This window comes from Bos grunniens, chromosome 11 (genome assembly GCF_055505025.1).
Source record: "Bos grunniens cultivar Pamir isolate PY7600 chromosome 11, Bosgru_T2T1.0, whole genome shotgun sequence".
NCBI lineage: Eukaryota > Metazoa > Chordata > Mammalia > Artiodactyla > Bovidae > Bos > Bos grunniens.
Genome location: NC_141175.1, coordinates 72,890,351 through 72,904,314, shown reverse-complemented (window position 1 = coordinate 72,904,314; position 13,964 = coordinate 72,890,351).

Genomic DNA, 13,964 nt, shown 5'->3' with positions numbered 1-13,964 from the left:
TCCAGAGTTCTACTGTAAGTTGCATTGAAATCTCTAAAAATTACTTTCAAAATTGAGAACAGTAAACATTTATTTAATAATCTGAGGTCATCACTATTAAATTCAACTGCTATTATTTCTTAATGCTATTTGATGATTGTATTAATAGTATATAATATCTGGCCTCAGATTTTTTTAATTAAAAAGCATTACATTTTATTTTCAAATTTATAATTTTTGTCTTTTCCTTTTCCATCAAGTTTTAGTTTTTCTTTTTGTTGCTCAAGCTATGTTCATTATTATAAGACCCTTCTGTTTGCACTTGCCAAGTTTTTTAAGGTTGAGAAGCTGATGAACAATAAATAGTACATTTTCTATGGATCTAAATAAAAGCAGTTTGACAGATATCTTAGGTACTCAGTAGCCTATTTCTCTTTTGTTGATTTATTGGTATCGTTTCCTCATCCAAGTCATTTGGTTTATTTGTTAATCAGAAATCTTGAGAAAAATAAGACCTAGATAAATTCCTTTGGTTCAGATTTTAATCATTATCCTGCTTTTTGTTTGGTTTGGTTTTATATTAAAACTGTTACATAATTGTGCATGCATTAGTTCAGTTTTTGGTGTTTTCTCTTCCTAACACTGTCATCCTCCAAGAACACATACACTTACATACAATTGTCTTCCGTAATAGATGTGTGTATGGATATAATCCTATTTCAGGTTAAACAAGCATTATCAAAGATATTTACCAAAAATATGTGTATACACTGTTTCATGTTAAAATTATTCTTCCCAGGGAAATAATAATATCCTATTATCAGATAAACAAAAATAAAGTTTTCCATAATTTAGATACAAGTAGGCTAACACTAGCACCTCACATTAATAAGACATATAACTGCCTTTATTACTGTCTTTACTATTGTGTATGCCTGTGTACATGCTAAGCCACTTCAATTGTGTCCAGATCTTTGCTACCCTGTGGACCATAGCCCACCAGGTTCCTCTGGCCATGGGATTCTCCTGGCAAGAATACTGAAGTGGGTTGCTGACTCCACTCCAGGGAATCTTCCTGACTCAGGGGTCAAACCTGTGTCTCTTAAGTCTCGTGCACTGACAGACAGGCTCTTTACCACTAGTGCCACCTGGGAAGCAAAATATTGTGTATAAATATATTATATTGTATATAAATATATTTATTATATACATAATATACTTATCACTGCCTTTGTTTTCCACAAACTGAGAAGCAGAGGTTTAGAGAAGCTAATAATTTTACCCAGGTTCACATATTTATTTAGTGACTGGCATAGCTAAGGATTGAGTGTATTTTTAACCAAAGTTACATTTGTAAATTTACTTAATAGAATTCTGTATTTGCATAGTCATTGATTCTTTTTTTTAACACTTGCAGCCTCTTTCCTTTGACTCCCCAAAATAAGTTTTCATGAGAGTGTGAAGCATTGCCTTTTTACAATAATGTATAAAATATGAATGCTTTCACTTGCAGGGGATTTATTTTCTTTTTGCACGCTTCCATTCATTATGTCATTTAGTTACATCAGATATACAACATCTTATTTCTTACTTCAATAAATTCTGTTTCCAAGTACCAAGATAGTTCATGAAGCAAATTAAAAAAAAAAAAAAATACTGACTGTGGGTTTAGGTTTCTAACAAGGAAAAAGCTACATCCACTTCTTTATTCTCATGATGACAAACAAAAATTAAATACTTAAACACTTTTCTTGCTAATGTAAAACAAAACAGAAACACAGTCTTTGGACTAACTTCCTTTTAATTCCTTTGAAACTCCTCTGCATGTACTGAAAAGGCATAAAAGCAGAACTGGCAACCACAGGATTAACTGACTCTAAAAAACACATCTCAGGATCTATTTAAGGTTATAATTTTTTAAACAAATATATGCAAATTTAAAAATCTTTGAGAAGGTACATAACTTTAAAATATTCTCTTGAAGGGTATATGATCAAAAACTTTAAAGGTAACTGCCCTTCAATAACATGCATTGATTTTTCCTGCCCACTAAAAGCAGAATTAAAGATCTAAGACTAATTTCTGTTCTCCATTAGCAAAATCCCTTATTTTAAACAATGGACCAAAACAAATAACAAATACAAATATCCCTTTCTTAAATCATCATTTGATTAAAAATAATTTATGCTGGAGTTTTATGTTTCAATAAAATAGAAAGGTTGTTATTGGAAATATCTATACATGTACAATTTCTACCTTTAACAAACAAGTCAAATTGATAGGGAAATTAGCCTAGGTTGCAACAGAGAATTGAATACAAAGAATTTGGAATTCTGTGGATCCCTTCTCCTAGTACGGGGCAAGAATTACTGGTAAAGTCCTTGTTTGCATTTGCTAGGAACATTGGTTCAGAGATAACTTCTTACTTGTCAGCAGTTCCTGGTGTTCTAGAGTTTCCTTCCATGTTTGTTTCATTTATTATGAAATACTTGAAATATACAAAACATGCAAAGAATAACAATAAATTCCATGTGTCTGTCACCAGGCTTAAGAAACGTTGACATTGTGCTGTATTTGTATTTTATTCTTACAGAAATGAAAGATTTACTAGTATAATTTATATCTACTTTATCTTCCTGACCAAACATTCCTTTCCCTTTCTCCCCAGATAAAGTCAGTGCCTACTTACATATTTATACTTTTACAGCATATGTATATTGCATCGACCTATACAATATACAGTATTTTGGAAATTTTAAGCTTTGTATAAACTGCATTATACTGTGCTGTCTCTTCCCCCTTGTAATAAGTATGCATTTAAGCAGTGTTGCTTTAGAATTGATTAGCTCCAGTTTAGTCATTTTATCTTCAGAATATTATTCCATTTTATGAATTAATAAACCAGAATTTTATTTTCTCATTCTTTCTTATAGATATTTAAGCCCCCCCACCTTCATGTTTCTTTGTTGATTCATTAGCTTTGGTATTACAAATTATGATGTAACAATAGTGCAACATAAAAACAAATAGTGCAACATAAAAACAAATTCAAACTTAGAAGTTTTATCCATAAGAAAAGCAATTGCCATAGGAATAACACTCCAATTTCAGAATTCTGCAAGCCTCTTAATCAAATTAAAACAAATTATTTGATAGAGTAAGCATGAAGAAAACAGAAATAAGCAGAATCTTTAGAGGTGAAGCTAGACATGCATGGAAAAATGATCAGTAGGATCTAATAAGAAAACAGCCTCCCTATGATCAGTTGAATATTTACTGGAAGGACTGATCTGAAGCTGAAGTTCCAGTACTTTGGCCACCTGATGCTAAGAGTCAACTCATTGGAAAAGACCCTGATGCTGGGAAAGATTGAGGGCAGGAGGATAAGGGGGAGATTGAGGATGAGAAGGTTTGATGGTATCATTGACACAATGGATATGAGTCTGAGCCAACTCTGGGAGATAGTGAAGGACAGGGAAGCCTGGCGTGCTGCAGTCCATGGAGTTGCAAAGAGTCAGACATGACTTAGCAACTGAACAACATAGTCAATTGACTACCAGAAGAAGCTGATAACGGGAGCAGGTTCTGTGTTTTTGGTGCTTGCACATGCGTAGAGCACATGGTGGTCAGGGTCCTATAGGAAGGAGACAAGACTGACTAAAATTTAGTCAAGACAAAGCTGAGGATAAGAAATGGCCAATTGTGAACAGTTGATAATCTTCCCTGCTGTTTAAGAGACAAAATCTGCGCTTAGATATTATTAGAAATGGAGTAAGAGTCATTGTATGGTTAAGATTGGTTCAAATAGTGTTTTGGGGTGAGATAACCTTCATCCCTGAAAGACTAGCAGTATGTTACAGTGAGTGTGCTGTCAGACTGACAACTGTTGGAGGGTCTTAGAAATCAGGCATTTAGCAAAAAAAAAAAAAATGTTTGTGTATATATATATATGAAGAGAATTTTTAAAATAAATACTAAAGGTTGAACAAGTGAATATAACCAGAATATGAGGTTTAGAAGGAACCAGTTAAAAAGATTCCAAGATGTTGGGCTTTAAAGATCTTCATTTGGATAGTAGAATGAAGACAGCAATGAAAATCTGAGAATTTCCCAATTTACTGTCTGAATATTTTTGGTGATGACATATATATCAGAGGATTCTAGAAACATGAACAGCCATCTTCTTCCAAGCACTATGCATGTGTCTCTTTAGAAAGCCAGAGTCATGCACAGGTAATTGCGAAGGATCTCTAAGTGGAGATCTGAGGTTCTTTGGCAATGATGCTGAAAGTTCTGGCAATGTTATCCATAGTCACGGATATTTTCTGGGATAGACAAAGGAAGATGCAAGAGTTTTGTCAAATTTCCCAAGTGTCCCACTCAACAACAGCTTTAGTCACAAAGGTTGTTCATACATGATCTGCCGTAGTACTCAAGTTTTAATGTTTTACTCTTAAACTTCTAACCTCTTCTTCTAAAGTTTCTTAAGAACCCTCATAGGGCTGCTATTATGTGCCTATGTTTGTAGTTGTAACATGTTAGTCCAGACCTTTGAGCTTGTCTCACGCTTAGTAGCTCAATTGTCTCCAACTCTTTGTGACCCCATGGACTGTAGCTTGCCAGGCTCTGTCCATCGGATTCTCCAGGCAAGAATACTAGAGTGGGTGACTGTTCCCATCTCAGGGGATCTTCCCAACCCAGAGATCTAACCCAGGTCTCCTGCATTACAGGTGGATTCTTTACTGTCTGAGCCACCAGAGAAGCCCTTGGGCTCATCTAAAGGCCTGGAAATTTAGAGGTAATCGAAAAAAGTAAATAGAAAATTTAGAGGGAGACAAAAATTTAGATGTTAAGATGAGAAAAACAGTCTGGTTCAAAATTTAATAAGCGTAATTTATATTTTCTAGTTAACAGGATCCAGTTCAGTTAGTAGGCATTTCAGTACAGATCAGTTCAGTCGCTCAGTCATGTCTGACTCTTTGCGACCCCATGGACTGCAGCATGCCAGGCCTCCATGTCCATCACCAATTCCCACCATTTACTCAAACTCATGATGGCCCCCCACTCCAGTACTCTTGCCTGGAAAGTCCCATGGACGGAGGAGCCTGGTGGGCTGCAGTCCATGGGTTCACTAAGAGTCAGACACGACTGAACGATTTCACTTTCACTTTTCACTTTCATGCATTGGAGAAGGAAATGACAACCCACTCCAGTGTTCTTGTCTGGAGAATCCCAGGGATGGGGGAGCCTCATGGGCTGCCATCTTTGGGGTCGCACAGAGTCAAACATGACTGAAGCGACTTAGCAGCAGCATGTCCATTGAGTCTGTGATGCCATCCAACCATCTCATCCTCTGTTATCACTTCTCCTTCCATCTTCAATGTTTCCAATAGCAGAGTCTCTTCAAATGAGTCAGCTCTTCGCATCAGGTGGCCAAAATACTGGAGTTTCAATTTCAACATCAGTCTGTCCAATGAATACTCAGGACTGATCTCCTTTAGGATGGACTAGTTGGATCTCCTTGCTGGCCAAAGGACTCTCAGGTCTTCTCCAACATCACAACTCAAAAGCATCAATTCTTTGGTGCTCAGCCTTCTTATAGTCCAACTCTCAAATCCATGGGCTTCCTTGGTGGCTCAGACGGCAAAGCATCTCCTTGTAGTGCGGGAGACCCAAGTTCGATCTCTGGGTTGGAAAGATGCCCTGGAGAAGGAAATGGCATCCTTTCACATGTCACATCCTTACATGACTACTGGAAAAACCATAGCCTTGACTAGACGGACCTTTGTTGGCAAAGTAATGCCTCTGCTTTTTAATATGCTGTCTAGGTTGGTCATAACCTTCCTTCCAATCAGTAAGAATCTTTTAATTTCATGCTGCAGTCACCATCTGCAGTGATTTTGGAGCCCTCCAAAATAAACTCTCTCACTATTTCCACTGTTTCCCCATCTATTTGCCATGAAGTGATGGGACCAGATGCCATGATCTTAGTTTTCTGAATGTTGAGTTTTAAGCCAACTTTTCATTCTCCTCTTTCACTTTCATCAAGAGGCTCCTTAATTCTTCTTCACTTTCTGCCATAAGGGTGGTGTCATCTGAATATCTGAGGTTATTGATATTCTCTCCTGGCAGTCTTGATTCCAGCATGTGCTTCATCCAGCCCAGTGTTTCTCATGATGTACTCTGCGTATAAGTTAAATAAGCAGGGCGATAATATACAGCTTTGATGTACTAGTTTTCCTATTTAGAACCAGTCTGTTGTTCTATGCCCAGTTCTAACTGTTGATTCCTGAACTGCATGCAGATTTCTCAAGAGCAAGTCAGGTGGTCTGGTATTCCCATCTCTTTCAGAATTTTCCACACTTTATTGTGATCCACACAGTCAAAGGCTTTGGCATAGTCGATAAAGCAGAAATAGATGTTTTACTGGAACTCTATTGATTTTTTGATGATCCAGCAGATGTTGGTAATTTGATTTCTGGTTCCTCTGCCTTTTCCAAAACCAGCTTGAACATCTGGAAGTTCACGGTTAGTGTATTGTTGAAGCCTGGCTTGGAGATTTTGAGCATTACTTTACTAGCATGTGAGATGAGTGCAATTGGGTGGTAGTTTGAGCATTCTTTGGAATCGCCTTTCTTAGGGATTGGAATGAAAACTGATCATTTCCAGTCATGTGGCCACTGCTGAGTTTTCCAGATTTGCTGGCATATTGAGTGCAGCACTTTCACAGCATCATCTTGCAGGATTTGATATAGCTCAACTGGAATTCCATCACCTCCACTAGCTTTGTTCATAGTGATGCTTCCTAAGGCCCACTTGACTTTGCATTCCAGGATGTCTAGCTCTAGGTGAGTGATCACACCATCATGATTATCTGGATCATGAAGATCTTTTTGGTATAGTTCTATGTATTCTTGCCACGTCTTCTTAACATCTTCTTCTTCTGTTACTCCATACCATTTCTGTCCTTTATTGAGCCCATGTTTGCATGAAATGTCCCCTTGGTATCTCTAATTTTCTTGAAGAGATCTCTAGTCTTTCCCATTCTATTGTTTTCCTCTATTTCTTTGCATTGATCACTGAGGAAGGCTTTTTTACCTCTCCTTGCTATTCTTTGGAACTCTGCATTCAAATGGGTATATCTGTCCTTTTCTCCTTTGCCTTTAGCTTCTCTTCTTTTGTCAGCTATTTGTAAGGCCTCCTCAGACAGCCATTTTGCTTTTTTCATTTCTTTTTCTTGGGAATGGTCTTGACCCCTGACCCCTGTACAATGTCACACACCTTCGTCCATAGTTCATCAGGCACTCTGTCTTCAGATCTAGTCCCTTATATCTATTTCTCACTTCTGCTGTATAATCATAAGGTATTTGATTTAGGTCATACCTGAATGGTCTAGTGGTTTCCCCTACTTTCTTCAATTTAAGATTAAATTTGCAATAAGGAGTTCATGATCTGAGCCACAGTCAGCTCCCAGTCTTGTTTTTGCTGACTGTATAGAGCTTCTCCATCTTTGGCTGCAAAGAATATAATCAATCTGATTTTAGTGTCGACCGCCTGGTAATGTCCATGTGTAGAGTCTTCTCTTGTGTTGTTGGAAGAGGGTGTTTGCTATGACCAGTGCATTCTCTTAGCAAAACTCTATTAGACTTTGCCCTGCTTCATTCCGTACTCCAAGGCCAAATTTGCCTGTTACTCCAGGTGTTTCTTGACTTCCTACTTTTGCATTCCAGCCCCCTATAATGAAAAAAACATCTTTCGGTGTTAGTTCTAAAAGGTCTTGTAGGTCTTCATAGAACCATTCAAATTCAGCTTCTTTAGTATTACTGGTCGGGACATAGACTTGGATTACCATGATATTGAATGGTTTGACTTGGAAATGAACAGTAGGCAGATATCAACAGGCAAAACAGGGCCTCATTAGAGACTATCCAGGTTCATGAGATAATTTTCCCATGAATTTTCATGTTGGAATTCATAAGTGCTCTTTTGATAGAGATGTTGAGAGAAAAAAGTGAAAGTTGTTCAGTCATGTCTGACTCTTTTCAACTCCATGGATGGTAGCCTGCCAGGTTCTGTCCATGGAATTTCCCAGGCAAGAATATTGGAATGTGTTTCCATTCCCTTCTTGAGGGGATCTTCCCGACCCAGGGACTGAACCCAGGTCTTCTGCCTTGCAGGCCAATTCTTAACCATCTGAGCTACCCATGGAGGCTATCTCCTCCAATTAAGAAGAGGATGATGATTAGATTTGTGCTTACAGAATGAGTAGTCCCAAGCATATTGGGTAAAATTATGCTTAGGATCTTCTAAGTCTATTATATTTATATACTCTTGCTTCCCATAGTGATAGTGTATTTATTGGTATTGTGGCAAAGTAAGTTTCCCTGGGTTTGGGAAGATCCACTGGAGACAGGAATGGCTACCCACTCAAGTATTCTGGCCCGGAGAATTCCATGGACTCTATAGTCAAAGGGGTCTCAAAGAGTCGGACATGACTGAGTGACTTTCACTTTCACTTTCGTATTTGATTGTAAAAAGTTTTAGGCACATGAAAAGGCCCTTAGTTAAGTCACAGCAGAAGCACAAGTTGTCTTTTTTGAAAAGTATTGAAGTTGAAGGAGGGTCCTTTTGAAATCTAAAGTAGAAAGCAAAAGGGCCACTGAATGATATCACAAAGGATGACCTTAGATCTGAGAGTAGTATAGGAATTTACGAAACCAGAAGCTTATAAAGTAAAGGGTGTATATGACCAACAATAAAATGTAGAGTTGTAGATTATGTTATAAATTGAATAAAGGGCTGTCATAGATTTTGTGGTCCATGTATGGATAGAAATATTCAGCAGAGAATAGGTCACAGGTCTGGTGAGAGAGGAATAGGCAGTACAGTATAAATCTCATTACTTAAGGTTATGATCCAACTTTATATAAAGAGTTATAAGAATATCAAATGTGATGTGGAAGGGTATAGAGAAGGATGAAGTCAAGGAGAACAAGAAAAATAATGAAACTAAAAGTAGTTAATGGAATATAGGAGGCCATGTTCTGGCATCTAGAGTAGAAACTGATTACTTCATGATGTCATCTGCTTATCTTAAAGCTATCTACTTCATGGCTCTGTGTGCTTCTGGGTTATTTAAAGAAAGCCTCAGTTTAAGGTTTCCATTTGGAATGGACTTTCATTTAGAGCAGCATTTATACCTTTTCAGTTGAGAAACATGAATCCAGGTTTGTATCCCATGAAGTTTGACAGCACTATTGATGGTAAAGAGGTTGACATAAGGGTTCTTCCAAAGTGCTCAAAATTAATTTTCAAATGCTCTCAGCTCCAGAGAACTAAGCCCTAATTTCTAGGATGCAGAGGAGTTTGGCTGAAAGAACTGGAGGAAGAGCAGTCTTATTCTGTTGATAACTACTGTGGATATAGTTAATAAGTCCCTTTTAATTTTCAGATGTCTGAATTGACCAGGATAGAATTTTCAGAAGTCCAGACAGAATAGGGATTTTCTATGGGTCATTCTGTTATTTTATAAAGGGATAGTTGCCATGACCCAGAAGGAGAGGACTGGAGAGCAATCAGGGCTAATGACAAAATCTTAAGCAATAGGAAATTGAATTATTTCATCAATTTACAAGTTTTAATTTTAATAGTTCATTAAATCTATCATTTCAGTTGACTGGCAATGATAGAAGTGGTGTCATTTGGGGAAAAGGGAAAGAATTTATTGGATTGCTTAGAGGACTACCAAAGAAATGAGTTCCTTGATTAGGTTAAAGAGCCAGTGGAATTCCCCATGAAGGGAACACTTATCCTAACAAACATTTAGTAACAGTAGTGGCCATGGTCTTCTTATAAGAGAAAACTTCCAGCCAGTGAGAGTATATAGATATGATAATAAGAATATATTAATTTTCATGAAACTTAGGGATCTGATAATAAAATTACTAATAAGGAAAAAGTCCTGGTGGAAAGGTTTCTTTTCTTGTCCCCACTTTTGCAGCTTTACCAGAATTATATTTTTGAGGTGGAACATGAAGCCACCACTTGTTTCTAATAGGAATAAAGTTTTCCCATCTTGGTGCAGGAGTTGATTATTTCCTTTCTTGGTGAGTGATTTTATAAAGGTCAGAAACTAAATTTCAGATAAGGGACTAAGGAAAGACCAAGGAGCTATTTGGGTGTTTCCAAGGTACAACAGCTTAGAAAAAACATTCAACTTGTTTCCAATTGGCCTTTCAATGTTCAAAGGCTTTGAGTTGGGAGGTTTTGAGTACCTCAACTAGAGGATAAGGTGTATCAGAGTAGGTTTAGGATCTTATCTGATTATGGTGAGGATGTAACAACTTTATAACAGTTTAATGTACCCATCAGAGAGCAAATTTGCCTCAGGGGTTTCGTAGCCCTTAAGAACTTCTATTAATATTAAAGTATGGTCATTTTCTTTGGCAATAATAAAGCATCTAAGAAGTCACATATCCACTTTTCATTTTTCATTGGCATTCTAGCTGTTTTCTTAATCCTCTGATTTCCATAACATACAAAAACAATGTACTACCCCCAAAATATATCTACTGTCTCTATAGATGTTAAATTTCTTAACTTTGGCTAAAGATAAGAAGCTCTTGTGAGAGATACTCTCTGTGATTTTGAAAATTTGTAATGGAGTATCCTGCTTGAATGTTTCTTTCTAAGACATAGAGATATGAGCCATCAACAAATGGTGTAAGGTCTGGATTTTCAAGGAAGACTTCCAAAAGGCCAAGATGACAGATGATTGAGGCTTGAGTGTTCATACCAGAATCGGGCAGTTATCTTTCAGTTGGGAGAAGGAGGAAAGTGGCAGGACTGAGACTTTAACAAGAATGGATAGTGATGTGGTGGAGAAAGGAGAAGAATTTCATAACAGGTGAACTGAGAGGTCAAAAAGTGTTGGAAAAGTTGGAAAAGGGTCCGAACTGCATAAGAGACATAAATGTTCAGGGTACAACCTAGCACAAGGTCACCTGTGGTTTAAACTAATTGTGTAGTTTCCACTACTGCCAGCAATCAAGAAGGGAAAACTTGAGCTGTAGGATTCCAGGTAAGAAGAAAATATCCAGCTAACCTTTGATTTTCATTGTTTTTGAGAAAAGACCTCTATAGCATATTCTTCTCTTTTATGAATAAACTGGAAGAAAGGGAAAGAGCAGTCAGGAAGCCCTAAGTGGGTTGGATCAATAGGAGACCTTAGGGATTCAAATGACGTTAAAGTAGGCAAGTCCCATTTTAGAGGTTCAGACACAAGTTTTTTTTTACTATTGTGATATAAAGGAGATGCTCTAGCAGAGAAGGTAAGAATACACATTCTACAATTGCCAGTCAGTTTTGGAGATCCTTAATGTTGTCTCTTCGCTCAGATAGGAGACTGTTAAGTATGGTCTTTTTAAAATTTATTTATTTTTAATTGAAGGATAATTGCTTTACAGAATTTTTCTGTTTTCTGTCAAAAGTATGGTTGTGATATGATCTTGGGATCAGATTTTTCCTTTGGAGGGAATATTATGACCTAAGTAGTGAGCCTGGGGGCAACGGAGCTGAACTTTATCTCTTGAGACCTTATGCCCCTTCTTAGAGAAGTCTTTTAATAAGTATTAGAGTTGTAGAGATTTGCTGAATGTCTTAGAACAAAGAAGGAGGTCACCTACATATTGAATAAAGGTTGCATTTACAAGGGAAGAGCAACTCTTTTATATTTGCACTTAATGTTCAGGAAAAATGTGTGATGCCTTCTGTAAATCCCTGGCATTCAAGTGTATTGCGGTTTTTCCCATGTATAAGTAAATAAGTGTTGGTAATAAGAATGAAAGGGTATAGTGAAGAAAGTGAGGTATAAGCCAACAGTGATCACATGAGTGACATTGAAGAACAGAATGCGAGGATGGTGTACTACATCCTAAGGACTTTGTCTCCCAGATATGGCCTAAGTCCATTGTTACAACAGCTCCAAGTGAGTCAGGAATGTGAATAAACATGTCTTGAATGTGGGGGTTTTTAATGGCTTCAGAGCTATAAAAGGGGTGAGAAAGCTATAAAAAGGAGTTATCTTTCAGAGCTGTCAGAGATCAAAGATGAGTGGGAGAGGAATCCTATACTTTAGGAAAAGTACCTCAGGTGAACATGAAATATTAAAATTCTAATTAGAAAGCAAGTCTCTGCCTATTAGACAAGCTGGTGAAACTTAATAAAAAGCTATGTCAAGCAGCATGAGGCCCAAGGGATATAAAAAGGAGATAAGGTATAAGACATGGTGAATTATCTAAGTGCACCACAGAGATTGTGTCCTCTGAGGCAAAATGGTGGAAAATTGTGAGCTGTCAAATGTGGCTCCATTGTCTACCAGAAAGGTAAAGGGTTTCCCTTTGACTGGAGTTATTATTTCTTCTAATTTACTTAAGAGTATTTGAGGACAGACAAAAGCAGATCTCTCAGAGGAAAGTCACCAACACTCTGAATTTATTGTCTTTTTGTACCTTGGATATTCTTTTGGTAGCCTTTCCCCAATAGGCATAGTATCCCTACCAAACAAGGAGGACATCATTGCAGCCTACAGTTACACTTAAGGACATGTCTGCAAGATATGACCTAAGTCTGTTCTGATAACCCCAAGTGAGTCAGGAATGTGAGTAAAATGTGTGGATTGTAAATGGCTTGGAAACTGTAAAAGGGATGAGAAGTTGAGAATGGTCCTAAGGTGAATTTGAGAGTGTTCCTAAGGCATTAGAATAACTTTTCTCAAGTTTCTTAAGTTAGAGAGTCATGAGTTTATGTTATGTACACTTAGTTTTGTTAGCCTGTACAGGCATACCTCAGAGATATTACAGATTTCATTTTAGACTATCGCAATAAAGCAAATATCACAATCAAGTGAGTCAAACAAATTTGGTTTTCCAGTGCATGTAAAAGTTATATTTATACTACACTGTAGTCTCTTAAGTGTACAATGGCATTATGTCTAAAAAAAAAAAAAAAAAAAAGCAATGTATATACCATAATTAAAAAACAATTTATTGCTAAAAAATGCTAGCAATCATTTGAACTTTCAGCAAGACAATTTTTTTTTTTTTTTTGCTGGTAGATGGTCTTTCTTCAGTGTTGATGGCTGTGGACTGATCAGGAAGGTGGTTTTCAAAGGCTGCGGCAGTTGCGGCAATTTACTAAAATAAGACCACAATGAAATTTGACTCATAGATTGATTCTTTCTTTCACAGATGATTTCTCTGTAGCATGCAATACTGTTTGATAGCATTTTTCCCACAATAGAACTTCTTTCAAAATTAAAGGCAATCCTCAAACTCTACCACTGCTTTATTAACTTAGTTTATGTCTATCTAAAGCTTCATTGTCTTGTTAACAATCTTCAAAGTATCTTCACCAGGAGTAGTTTCCATCTCAAGAATCTGTTTTCTTTGCTCATCCATAAGAATCAACTCCTTATCAGTTAAAGTTTTATGATAAGTTAAGATTAGTTCTCTTGCTGTTTCCACCACACGTACAACTGCTTCCTCCACTGCAGTCTTGAACCCCTCAAAGTCATCCATGACGGTTGGAGTCTACTTCTTCCAAACTCCTGTTAATGTTGTTATTTCAGCTTCATCCCACGAGTCACACATGTTCTTAATGATATCTCATCAGAGGACCCACTCTATGAAAGCTGCTGCTGCTAAGTCACTTCAGTCGTGTCCGACTCTGTGTGACCCCATAGACGGCCCCATCCCCGTCCCTGGGATTCTCCAGGCAAGAACACTGGAGTGGGTTGCCATTTCCTTCTCCAATGCATGAAAGTGAAAAGTGAAAGTGAAGTCGCTCAGTCGTGCCCGACTCTTCGTGACCCCATGGACTGCAGCCTACCAGGCTCCTTCATCCATGGGACTTTCCAGGCAAGAGTACTGGAGTGGGGAGCCATGGCCTTCTCCGTAGCTAGAGACTTACAAAAATTCATTTCTTAA